This window comes from Triticum aestivum, chromosome 1B, assembly GCF_018294505.1.
Source record: "Triticum aestivum cultivar Chinese Spring chromosome 1B, IWGSC CS RefSeq v2.1, whole genome shotgun sequence".
NCBI lineage: Eukaryota > Viridiplantae > Streptophyta > Magnoliopsida > Poales > Poaceae > Triticum > Triticum aestivum.
Window position 1 is genome coordinate 420,707,480 of NC_057795.1, and position 12,563 is coordinate 420,720,042.

The window sequence follows — 12,563 nt, forward strand, 5'->3', positions numbered from 1 at the left end:
GTGCTAACAATGTAGAGGAAACCGAACACTCCGTGGAACAAGATGTGGTGTTTAATGGTGCCTCAAGGGATCCTACATCATCATCTATTGCTTTTTGCCTTATGGCTAAGGCATCAAAGGTATCTCCTACTTTGTACCCCAATATGTCTCTTGATGATGATGTTGATGCTAATGATGATGAGGATAATGATGAAGAGAATGATAATGTTGCCTCCTTAAAAACTAAGGGGGAGATGATTTTTAAAGCTCTTCATAAAAATAAATTTGCTCATTCCAACTTCATGGAAATTATGTCCATTGCCATTCAGGGCAAGAAATATATTGAGGAGTTGGAATCTCATCTCGAGCAGCATGAGGTCACCATTGAGAAAATGGAAGCTCATGGGCGTGATTACGCAAATGAGATCGCGGAGCTATCTCAAGCTCTTGAACATGAACAAACCACCTCCGAATCTCTTGAGGAGACTTTTGCTCTAGAATTATCTAGAGTGAGGGAATCTCATGATAGAGCTCTTGAGGTGGCTAACGATTTCAAAACTAAAAATGCTAAGCTTGAAGTTTCTCATGCTAGACTCCTTGAGGATTTTGAGCACCTCAAAAATGGCTCAAGGGTCATCAAGGGTGAGCTCATCAAACTCACCGAGTCTCATGCCCAACTTGAAGCTTCTTATTTAAAAGAGCTTGCCAAGTTGCCTTCTCCTCTTGTTGTTAATGATGATGCTTGTGCTACTAATTCTATTACTTGTGAAGCATCCATTTTGAAGGAGAATGTTGAGCTACGGGCTCAACTTGAGGTGCTATCTAGCAATTATGGGAAATTGGAAGAAAGTCATGAAAAGCTCTCAAGCTCTCATGATGATCTTCTAGTATCCCATAGTGTGCTAAAGATAGCTCATGAGGCCATGATTGCTAAGGTAACATCTATTGAGCCTCATGTGGATACTAGCACTACTTCTAGTCAAAATAGTATATTGCCATGTGCTAGTCCTTGTAATTCATCTACTCACAATGTTGGTACATCTTGTGAAGAATTGCTTTCCTTGCCTTGTTGCTCTAACGATGAAGCTTATACTTCCTCTAGTACTTGTGTTGAGACTAACCATGTAGAGGAAATCAAAGAGCTCAAGGCCCAAGTCACTTCTTTGAAGAAAGACTTGGAAAAGTGTCATGAAGGGAAGGCAACACTCAACAATATCTTGAGTGTGCAAAAATCCCCCAATGACAAAGGTGGACTTGTATTCAACTCCAACAAGAAGAAGAAGTCCAAGTTGAACAAGAAGAAAAGCCAAGAACAAGTCAAGAATTTGGCCAAGATTGTTTGCTTCAAGTGCAAAGTCAAAGGGCATCATGTTAGATCTTGCCCATTGAAGAAGAAGGCCATTAGTGTCAAGCAACAAGGGAAGAGGGCACAAGTTCAATCTCATGCTCAACATCAAGTTGAAGAAAGGCCTCTTCCCAAAAAGACTCAAGTTAATGCTTCTCAAATTGAGAAATCAAGTGAGAAGAAAGTGAAGAGTAGACGTTGCTACTTATGTCGTGAGAAAGGTCACATCGCTTCTTCATGCACTAGTGGTAACTTATTCAACCCAATTATTATTGATGATATCTATTCTCTTGGTAAGGATAAGGTTGTCAATGTGTTTGCCAAGTTTGTTGGTACTCAATGTGGTGTCAAGCAAAGAACTATTTGGGTAGCCAAACCTATTGTGACTAACCTCTTAGGACCCAACTTGGTTGGGGACCAACAAGCTCAAACTTGATCAATAGGTGTTGTTGGAGGGCATTGGAGACTTGGCTACATTATGAAGAATTAAGGGGACTTCATCATTCTCTTTGTCTCAAGCCAAGTCAATTGGATTATCAAGTTTCTATCTTATATCCAATGTGCCTCCTTGCGGTAACTTGTACTTAAATTGTTTACCTTGAAAGTTACTTGCCCCCTTGCATGTTTTGGTTTTGTTCCTTGCATGTGTTTGTATATGTTGCGCTTCCAACTTGCTTATCTTCAGCAATCAAGTATGTGTGTGTTGGTTTGCACATCATGTACGTGTGCGTCGTGCGTTGGACCTTTTTGCTTCCTGTTCGTATCCTAGTTGGCTCGTGTGAGAGATCAATGGAACATCCCATTTTGGGGGAGTGATGTTCTTTGTGCACCTCACAATCCTATAAATGTGTGTACATGAGGAATACCATCTAGTATTGATATTACAAGATTATCTAGTCGCTAGGTGGTATATCTCTCATGAGAAATTCAAATTCTAAATAGTCAATTAATTATATCTTGTTTGTTCCTCTTATTGCCTCTTGTTAAGTTCTTGTTGGTATCACATTATGGGGGAGTAATATGCTAAGTGCATATTACAAGCCTAGAAAATGTGTACATTTGAGATATTGTCACCTAGAATTGATATTGTAGATTATCTTGTTCCTAGGTGGCATGTTAGCTCTACAAGTTGCAATTTGCTTGTGTTTGTTGTGAAGATGATGTTGGATGTCCTTGTTATCTACCACCGGGAATTATTTCCAAATACTTCTTGTCTTTTGACAATTGGTAGTCACTTATGTGTGGTAGAATTTGTTGGTCATCTTTACTTTGGCTTTTGTTTTTCCTTTTCTCTTGCCAAGGTTTGTGTCAACTCCCGGTGTCTTCCCTACCACTTGTGGATCTTTTTTATTTCTTGTTCTTGTCTAGTGTTTTCTAGATATAGTGAAAGTAGTGATCCCACCTTGTGCATTTTGTATTCAAATGCAAATCCTATATAATGCACAACTCGTGGGGGAGCTATCCTATTTTCTTTAGAACACTCTTCTTGTGATCCTTATCAAGTTTGTTTTGGTGGAAGGCAAGCCATTTCTTTTTGGTACTTTGTGCCATCATGAAACTTTGTTGAGAGCTTGGTTTGTTTGGAACCATCCTCTCTTTGGGAGTTTGACATCTTTAGTTTAGTGTGTATCAATGGATATCTCATTCCTTGATGTATCTTTAATGATATCTTCCAAGTGATGATTTCTCCATTTGGTATCCTTTTCACTTGGCATTTCTTTCTCTTTAGGTTTCAGGTTTTGAAAGTCTTGAGCATGCATGTTTACTTCATGTATTTTATTTTGCATGCTTTCTTTCTTTGGCTCAATATATAGGGGGATCTCCACCAAGTCTCAAATCGGATGAGATGTGTATGAAATTCATTTTCGTAACTATATGCACATATTTATGTGGAGTTTGTCCTATGTATTGGTTTTTCTAACTATTTGGTCCCAATGAGTTTGGGTACCGTTTAGTTTGTGTTGTTCTTCTAGGAACATTTGGAGATGCATTGGATGCTCGGCTCACTCACAAGGAAGGTGTTGTCACCATGTGCATATTGGAGTCAAGCTAGGATGATCAGTGAACTACTATCTACCTTCAATTGGTATCTACTACATCCTTCCAATGATATCTCGGTAACAAGTATCTATTCATGCTTTCTCCTCTTGCATTCAACCTTGTGTAGGTTGCATCTTGGCATGATATTCATTTCATATCTTGTGATACTTGTTTTCTTTCTCAAAGCATCCCAACGATGATCTCTTGTTGCTAGTTGTGATGCCTTTGATGGATGCGTGTTTGGACTTCATTTATATACAATAAGACCATATCTAGCCAAGTGCTATGCTTTCAAGCAAATATCTTATTGGTATATTTATGACTTCCTTGTGGATATCTTGTTCCTTCGTGTTGTAACTATTTCGGGTGTACATCCTTCTTTGTAGATATATATATCATCATGATTTCGTCTACATAGAACCTTATACACTTGAGAGAAATTACATCTCTAGTTGATATCTTTTCTTTCACGTCCACCTTGTCTTTCTTATGTTATTTCTTTGGTGGCTCCGTGAAAGCTTTTTCCTTGAGTGCGTGTCCTCTATCGTTGCATCTTGTTGCACTCTTGTGTGGTGAAGATTATTTTCCTCTTGCTTATCTTTACGAGGTTTTTGCCATCTTAATTGGTATCCCTCGTCTTGATGAGCCTCCCCTCGTCTATCTTCACCACGGGTTGTCACAAGCATAGGTTCTCTTTTGCTTATTAGTAAGCTTGTGAACCCATTTGCCAGTTGTGTGTGGGAATGATAGGCCTTGCACCGTGTGCCTCATTCTTTCAAGACTATGTTGATGCTTAATGCTCATCCTAATCTTAGTCTTCTCAAGTGCTTCGCCATGACTCACACACATCATTTTGGTTGAGCCTATTCTTAAGTTGCCTCTTTTACATGTTGCTCAACCATGTGCTTGTTGCAAGCGCTAGGCTTTGTTTCCTATATGCTCACTTGCATTGGATGTGAGTTTCTATTGATTTTGGGGGAGCTATGATCCTATTTTGTGCACTTTGTATTCAAATACAAAAATTCTTATGTGTGCACAAATCATGGGGAGCTTCTCTAGTTTCTTTAGAACACTCCTTTGTGCTTTTCATAATATCTTTATTCTTGTGGCATGTAGGATCATTGGTCTAGTTGGTTCAATTGATATCCGTTGATTGCTTACTTCAATTGGTATCTTCTGATTGCTTGTGTCTCTCTTTGTTATGTCTTTGTGGCATATCTTTCTGTTGCAATCTTTGGGCATCAATATAGTTTATCTTCCTCCAAGTATTGGCAGTTGGATATGTGTATTGCATTCCACTCTCTTGTTGAGAAATACACAATTTATGGAGGACCACAATTTATATTGGCCTTCTAAGATTTTCGCCCATTTTGGCAACCGATGCCAATTGGGGAGAAGTTTTAGAGAGTTTTATGGAGTACCTTTGGTTTTTGTTTCCTTAGCATTTGCATCTCATGCGTATGCATTATTGGTTGGTGCATTGAATGGTGATGCATAATTCCTTGTATAAACTCTCTTGAAAGTGATTGTCATCAATTATCAAAATGGGGGAGATTGAAAGGACATGTGGTGCCCCCATGTGTGGTTTTGGTAATTGATGACAATCTCTATGGACTAATGGTTGCCTTGAGTTATATTTGAAGGGTTTGCCCATAGGCTTTTCTTGGAGTCAATTTGTTGGTTTCAATGAGAGTTTGTGATGACCAAGGTGCTATTAAGGAATTATCCAAAGATTGGTCATATGAGTGTTGAGCTTATTGCAAGCATGTCTTGAAGAAGAAGGTTGTGTGATCATTCATGTTTACCTTCAAGACGTCATCCAAATGAAGAGAGTTGCAAAGATTCAAGGTTGATCAAGACTAAGTCAAGAGTGAATCAAGTTGATCAACTCACAAAGCGTAGAAGATGTACCGAGAGGGATCAAGTGATCCCATGGTATGGTAAGCATTGTACATTGCACTTTTTGTACTAACCCATGGTCTATGTGAGAGTTGTATGTGGGGTTAGGTACGTATCCATGGGCTTGCGTCAAGAGGAAGATATCATACAACCCATGGAAAGGATGACATCAAGTGGTGATCGTCATCAAGCTTGCCGTGTGAAAGTTCAAGTGGAGCATCACGAAGAGATCAAGTGCTTGAATCTTGCCATCCATTGTGGTGTCAATGGACTTGTGAAGATGTGCCGAAGAGTGGTTCACCCATAGTGAACTATGGGGGAGCAATCATCTAGTCTTCATCGAGCCAACGCAATCAAGAAAGGTGGTCCAACTTGAGGGAGTCAAGATCGTCTTCATCTAGCTCAAGTGGACCATGTGCAAGGCAAAGGTTTTCCCTTGATAGGTTTTCTATTTTACCGGTCTTGTGGTGGTAGTTGGGAGAGCGAGTTATAGGATTGTTTGTCGTACTATCAAGGGGGGCTCTCAAGTTGGTAGCTTGATCGTATCGTTAGTAGAGAGCTCAAACCATTGCATCCTCGCATCATGTTTCTTGGTTCTTGTTTGGTTATCTTTGTGAGTCTTAGAGCTTATGGTCATCTTGATGACAAGCTTGAGTTCATCGAAAACGGAGTTCGCATGCGTCTTCTATGATGTTTCCGGTGTTGGAGGTTTTACCGGTCTTATCTGATGAAGGGTTCTCACCATTTTCTTATGGGACTTTTCTCATTTGCTTATTCTTTCTATTTCTATCAATATTGTGTTAGCCCATGTCGTTAGCTTTCCAACAAACTTGGTTTCGTTGAATTCGGAGTCCGTTTGCAAAAGTTGTGGCTGTTTTGGTAAAGGCTGCAGCGGTACTACCGCGGCTCCTGAGTGGTAGTACCGCTCCAGAGCAGTACTACCGTGGCTCCTAAGCGGTAGTACCGCTCCGGACCAAAAACTCGTGTTTTCTCTCTCGTTGGGCTGTTTTGACCGTGCTAAGCGGTAGTACCACTCCTCCAAGCGGTAGTACCGCTTGTGCACGACGTGAGCACATAACAGTTGGATTCGGGAGGTCCTATAAAAGGGGGTCTTCTTCCCCAATGAACCTAATCCTTTGAGCTCGTGTTCTTCCCCCATTGTTGACCGTCTTCGAGCTTGCTAACTCTCAATCCCTCCAATGATTCTTGCTAGTTCTTGAGGGAAAAGAGAGAGGAGATCTAGATCCACGTTTCCACCAATCACTTTCTCCTCTAAGTGAGGGGAACCCCTTGTATCTAGATCTTGGAGTTCTTCGTGTTCTTCTTTCGTTCTTCCTCTCATTTTCCTCCCTAGCATTAGTTGCTTTGGTGGGATTTGGGAGAGAAGGACTTGGGCACTCCGTGTGCCCTTGCCATTGCATTTGGTGCATCTGTTTGAGTTCTCCACGGTGATACGTGGAAGTGAAGTTTGAGAAGCTTATTACTCTTGGGTGTTCGGGCACCCTAGAGCTTGTTCCTCTTGGGTGCCTTGGTGCCCTAGACGGTTGGTGGTGTTCGGAGCTCAATCATTGTGGTGTAAAGCTCCGGGCAAGCGTCGGGGTCTCCAATTAGGTTGTGGAGATCGCCCCGAGCAATTTGACGGGTACCGGTGACCGCCCCCAAGGGTTGCCAAAGTGTATGGGTTCGGTGACCGCTCCCAAGGGTTGCCATTTGTACGGGTTCGGTGACCGCCCTCAAGGGTCCCTTAGTGGAATCACGGCATCTTGCATTGTGCGAGGGAGTGAGGAGATTACGGTGGCCCTAGTGGCTTCTTGGGGAGCATTGTGCCTCCACACCGCTCCAAATGGAGATTAGCATCCGCAAGGGTGTGAACTTCGGGATACATCGTCGTCTCCGCGTGCCTCGGTTATCTCTTACCCGAGCCCCTTTACTTATGCACTTTACTTTGTGATAGCCATATTGTTCTTTGTCATATATCTTGCTGTCACATAGTTGCTTATCTTGCTTAGCATAAGTTGTTGGTGCACATAGGTGATCCTAGTTGTTGTAGGTTTTATGCTTGACAAATTAACCGCTAGGTTTATTCCGCATTTGTTCAAGCCTAAACCGTAATTATTTTAAAGCGCCTATTCACCCCCCCCCCTCTAGGCGACATCCACGATCTTTCAGCCGTGAAATTGGACCAAGATGAGAAGGATGACACACATGTGTTCCAAAGATTCTACATATGTTTTGATGCATGTAAAAAGGGTTTTCTCGGCCTGCTGGGCATGTAGCCGGGAACGCCGTTCGGCCTGCTGGGTTGCTACGGCCGGGAATGGCATGGTCGCCGTTTGGCCTGCTGGGCATGGGGCCCAGGGCAGGGAGGGGAGGGGAGGGGAAGGGAAGAGGGTAGGCGCGGGGGTGGTGGGGGTAGGGGAGGTCGCCGGTAGTCGGTGGGGTTGGGGAAGGTCGCCGGTGGGCGGTGGATTGGGCGGCGGCGGCCATGTCGAAGGCAGGGGAGCGAGAGGACTGAATCGGGGGAGAAATAAAGTGATGGCCTAATTACGACACCACGCCAAGTCAACACCTAGTCAGATGCGCCTAATTACAATACCACCAGCAAAACCGCTTCAGATGTGACATGAAATCACTCGGGGCTTGATTAAACCGGATTTGACAGTTTTAGGGTGTAAATCAGACCAAAATTGAGTTTAGGGGGTTATGGAGACTTTGAGAGGGATTTGGGGGTGAAAACTATACTTCTTTCAAAAAAGAATTGTGCGAGCAAGCCCATCACGCCTTGCAATTTCCAAACCCCAACTTCATTTCTTGGTTTTCGAATTCTCAAAAAGAAAAATCTTTGTTTTCGAACCTCTGTCTCTTTTAGAACCGTTCAAAATGAGGAAAAATATAGGAAATTTTTCTTTGCGGGGACTAGGAATGTTTTTTTAGAGAGGGGGGGGGGGCTAGGAATGTTAGATGGTAGGATGTATACATAGAGAAAAAACGTTAGTGCCATTTGAAACAAAAGAATTGATATCTTACGTTCCTTTGAAATATATATGGATCGGGATGCTTCGTACAAAATTTGGAGGAAACCTAACATTAGGTCCCACCTCATATTTTCCTCTATTCACGTCTATAATTCCTGCGCTTTTCTGCACGACATCCAAATGATAGTTTTGAAGTTTTTCCATATAAATTCAAAATAGACAACATCTTTAATTCATGTATTTTTTTCTTTTCTATTCCTACATTTTAAGGTCCTACGTTTCAAGCAGCACATATATCCTACTATATGTCCCATTGGGTACTACTCTGCGATCCGTGCGTGGGCTTTTATGAGCTAATCCGAATAATGTTATAATACGTACTTCCTCTGTTCAAATATTTAGGGCCTAATATGTCTTTTGAACTTGCCTTTCACCATTGATAGTATTATTAAAATATGAGTTGCATGATATAAAAAAACATACCGTTACAAACTCTTTCACATACGAATTTAACAGTATATTGCTTTCACCAAAATTATCTGTGTTATTAACTTATAATCAGGGTACATCATACAGTAGCAGAGGAACGAGCTGAAAGGGAGCATCATCAAACCACTCTTTGGAAGAGCCTCTCCTAGGGAACTCATAGGCAACAACATTATGCTCTCTAAAACAATGCTCAAAAGGAATTAAGGGAATTCACATGCTGAGTGGTAGCAGTCGCTGAAGATTGCTATCTCCCTCCCTCCTTTATAATCTCAACAACTTATGCACACACTGTCAAAGTTGATAACTAACTCGCTGCAACCTGTTGTCTGTGCTAAAGAAAGACAAAAGCGAAGCGCCACAGCTTCAGTTGTTAAAACCTCGACACATATATCAATCATGTTGGTTGCCCCATAAAATTTCCCGAAGTGTCACAATGTACTGCCCCAACAACACCCAAGAGGAGATCATGACCAAAGGAGCCATCAAATATTTTATTTTACCTGTAGCCTAGACAGTTTCTCCCATCCTCTCGGCCTCAATATTGCTTTTGGAGCCAACGCAACTACATAGTTTGCAGCTAGAGCACATACAAAATAAGACTATCTAACTTGCATCATGCGTCTTTTCACCACGAGCGAACTTGACCCTCTCCCACCACATATACCACGGGTGTCACTGCTATTTAGCAGAAGATGGTGGACGTCATAGATCCCCTCTCACAACAAGGGCACTGTGGTGACACTTTGATATGCCTATTGGTAAGATTCACACGACATGCGAGAGTTCCATGCAAGTGTGCCACATAAAAAATCACCTTACTTCTAAACTTCAGGCTTCATATCATATCCCAAATTCCATTCACACTAGGCCATCACATACCATTTGTACGTTTAAGCTTCCTTGTGTGTTGATCCTCCCATTTGGCAAAGTATGTGAAGCGTACATAGAACATACCATTCTTAGTTAAACTCCATGCAACAAAATCATCCATATCATATGTAGGTAGTGGGATTACAATGATACAACATCCATAAATTTAGAAAAAGGTTTGGTTAATCAATTCGTCATCCCATTGTCCCATGGTTGGATTGATTAGGTCTCCAACTTTGGATGTGAGATTGCTTTTTTATAACATGTACACTATATATTATTGGTTTACCTGGTGATCAAAGGCAACCTCAAACAAATGTTTTAGGCCCTATCCTGGCTATTTATGTATATGTATTTGTGTATATGTGTGTCTACTTTCACTTGCAAATCATTAAGAGTTAACTTTCGACCACACATTCTTAGGAAGTTTGTTTGGGTACAACCTAAAAAGACTTACTTCGTCTCATGATTAATTAGCCAAAAATAATTGAAATTTGGGGCAATTAGGCTCTACCTTTGCACACCTAACTAACAATTGATCAACCAAATTAACTAAAACTAGACGGGTGATTAGACTCTACAACTATCCATGTATAGGACTGTATAGAAGACGCCACTTCATGGCTGACAGAATATGGGGATCATTGATAGAATCTGTTGAAGTGCCGTCGTTGTGCTCAAGATTTCAATATTTTAGGAAGCTAAATAACTTGTATTCTTTTAGACCAAAAACCTAATCCAATTTAGTAATCAACTGATTTCATTCGCCTTGATACATATGCATTTTTGTGAAAATATCCACCGATCTAGTGATAATGAGTAAAAGTAGTACAAAGATCCTCAATAGTATCAATTACAACTAGGTCCATAGACCATCTAGTTTATCTGTTGGAAGAAGATATGTACTATTAGGTGGATCAAAGTGGGTGAGGATAACACGAGGTTCTTTCAGGCAGTGGCCGCTGAGAGATCCAGAAGGAATTCTATCGCTAGACTGTGGTTGGAAGATGGCTCCTCCACCTCAAAGCATGCAATGACGGAAAGAATTGTGTGGGCCTGTTTTAAAAATAGAATGTCCCTTGTGAGTGGAATATCCATGGGGTTTGATTTGGCATCCTTGTTGGTGCATGTTAGTGGGATCGGTTACCTCCCCGAGCCTTTTGAGAAAAACGAGTTGGATATGATTGTCAAATGCATGCCCACTGGTAAAGTTTCCAGCCCAATATGGTTTAAATGTTTTATTCCTTAAGAAGTGTCGTGCAGTTGTTTGTGATAATTCTTATTGTATGGCTCAGGGTTTTCATGTAGGCCAGGCGAGAGTGGAAAACATCAATGGATGTTTTATCACCCTAGCACCTAAAAATGCCTCTCCTAAATGTATTGGGGATTTTAGCCCAACCTCCTTAGTTGGGGTCCATTTAAAATTTCTTACTAAAATTTCTGCTAGTAGATTCCAAGGGGAAATCTTACAATGAATACATAAGAACCAATATGGTTCTATTAACTCAAGGGCCATCCAAGACTATATTGCATGGACATTGTAGTACTCGCATCGGTGTCACTAGCCCAAAAGGTCAATCCTCATACTCAAATTGGATTTTGAAAATGAATTTGATTCCATTGAACATGAGGCCATCATTCAGATTGTAAAATTCTAGGGATTTTATGAGAAGTGGATTTCTTGGATTAAAGAGCTTTTATTTTCAGGTTCTTCCTTTGTTCTGTTAAATGAGTGTTTGGGGAAAAATCTTAGTAGAAGTGTAAGGCAAGGTGATCCATTGTCCCCACTTCTTTTTGTGCTTGTTACTTATTTGATGCAATTTGTGGTTAATGGTCCGCTTGCAAGATGCGTCATTCATTTGCCATACATTCTAATGACCCTGAATTCCCCCATTATACAGTATGTAGATGACACTCCCTTGATTTTTCCTACTATGGATAACGAGTTGGTGGCCCTTAAGAGCATGCTCTCCATTTTCTCTCAATCAACTGGCCTGATGTTAACTGACATAAATCTTATTTGATTTCTATAGATGATGACCCTTCTAAAGTTGAGAGGTTAGCTGTTGTCTTTGGATGTCAACTTGGCAAGCTGCCCTTAACATATTTAGGTTTACCTGCTGGGACTGCCACCTAGGATTATTCAGCTAATGCCACTAGTTGATAATATGGAATTGCTAGGTCATCCCTTCCTCGCGGTGGTAGATTGCAGCTGCTAAATTATGCTTTATCTTTAATGCCCATTTCCTTTCATCTTTTTTTTCTTGCATGTAAATATTGTACAATATTTTTTCAGATGGAGGTGTGGATTCATACATGACATTTCATTGTTGGCTCATAGGATTAAGGCTAGAAACAAGGAGGAGCATATTAGGCCTCCTTTGGTTCATGGGGTAATAATAGTATAGGCATAGGAAAACCATAGGAAGTGAGATGTAAGTGAGATGTCATATGTCATACATCTCACTTCCTATAGTAAAAGACATGGCATTTGATGCATAGGATAGGAATTTTTCCATTGAGTCTAGACTAATGTTTTTTCGTTTGAAATGTGAAGGATTGAGTCCTATCCTACATACGAATAGGAATCCATTCCTACAAACCAAAGGGCTTCAAAGAATTTTTTTCTACAAAAGTTCCTATCCTTTACAATTCCTACAAAATTTCTATGAACCAAAGGAGGCCTAAATGATTTTCTTTCGTTTCCCCTCAATGGGTTTCTATTTTTTTCATCTATTTTCCTTTTTCCTGCATACAAATATTGTACATTAAGTGGTGTTTTTTAATAAAATGTGGAGTTGTGGGGTTGTTGCCCTATAGTATTTGGTCAAAAAATTGTATGTTATGGACCATGGTGTGAACATCTGTTAGCCGACGGGCATCTGAAGTCCACGACGTGGTTAGTGTGTGGGAGATGAACCACGGTATAGAAAAAGCATATGCAACACTCTTTGTCTCTCTCATCA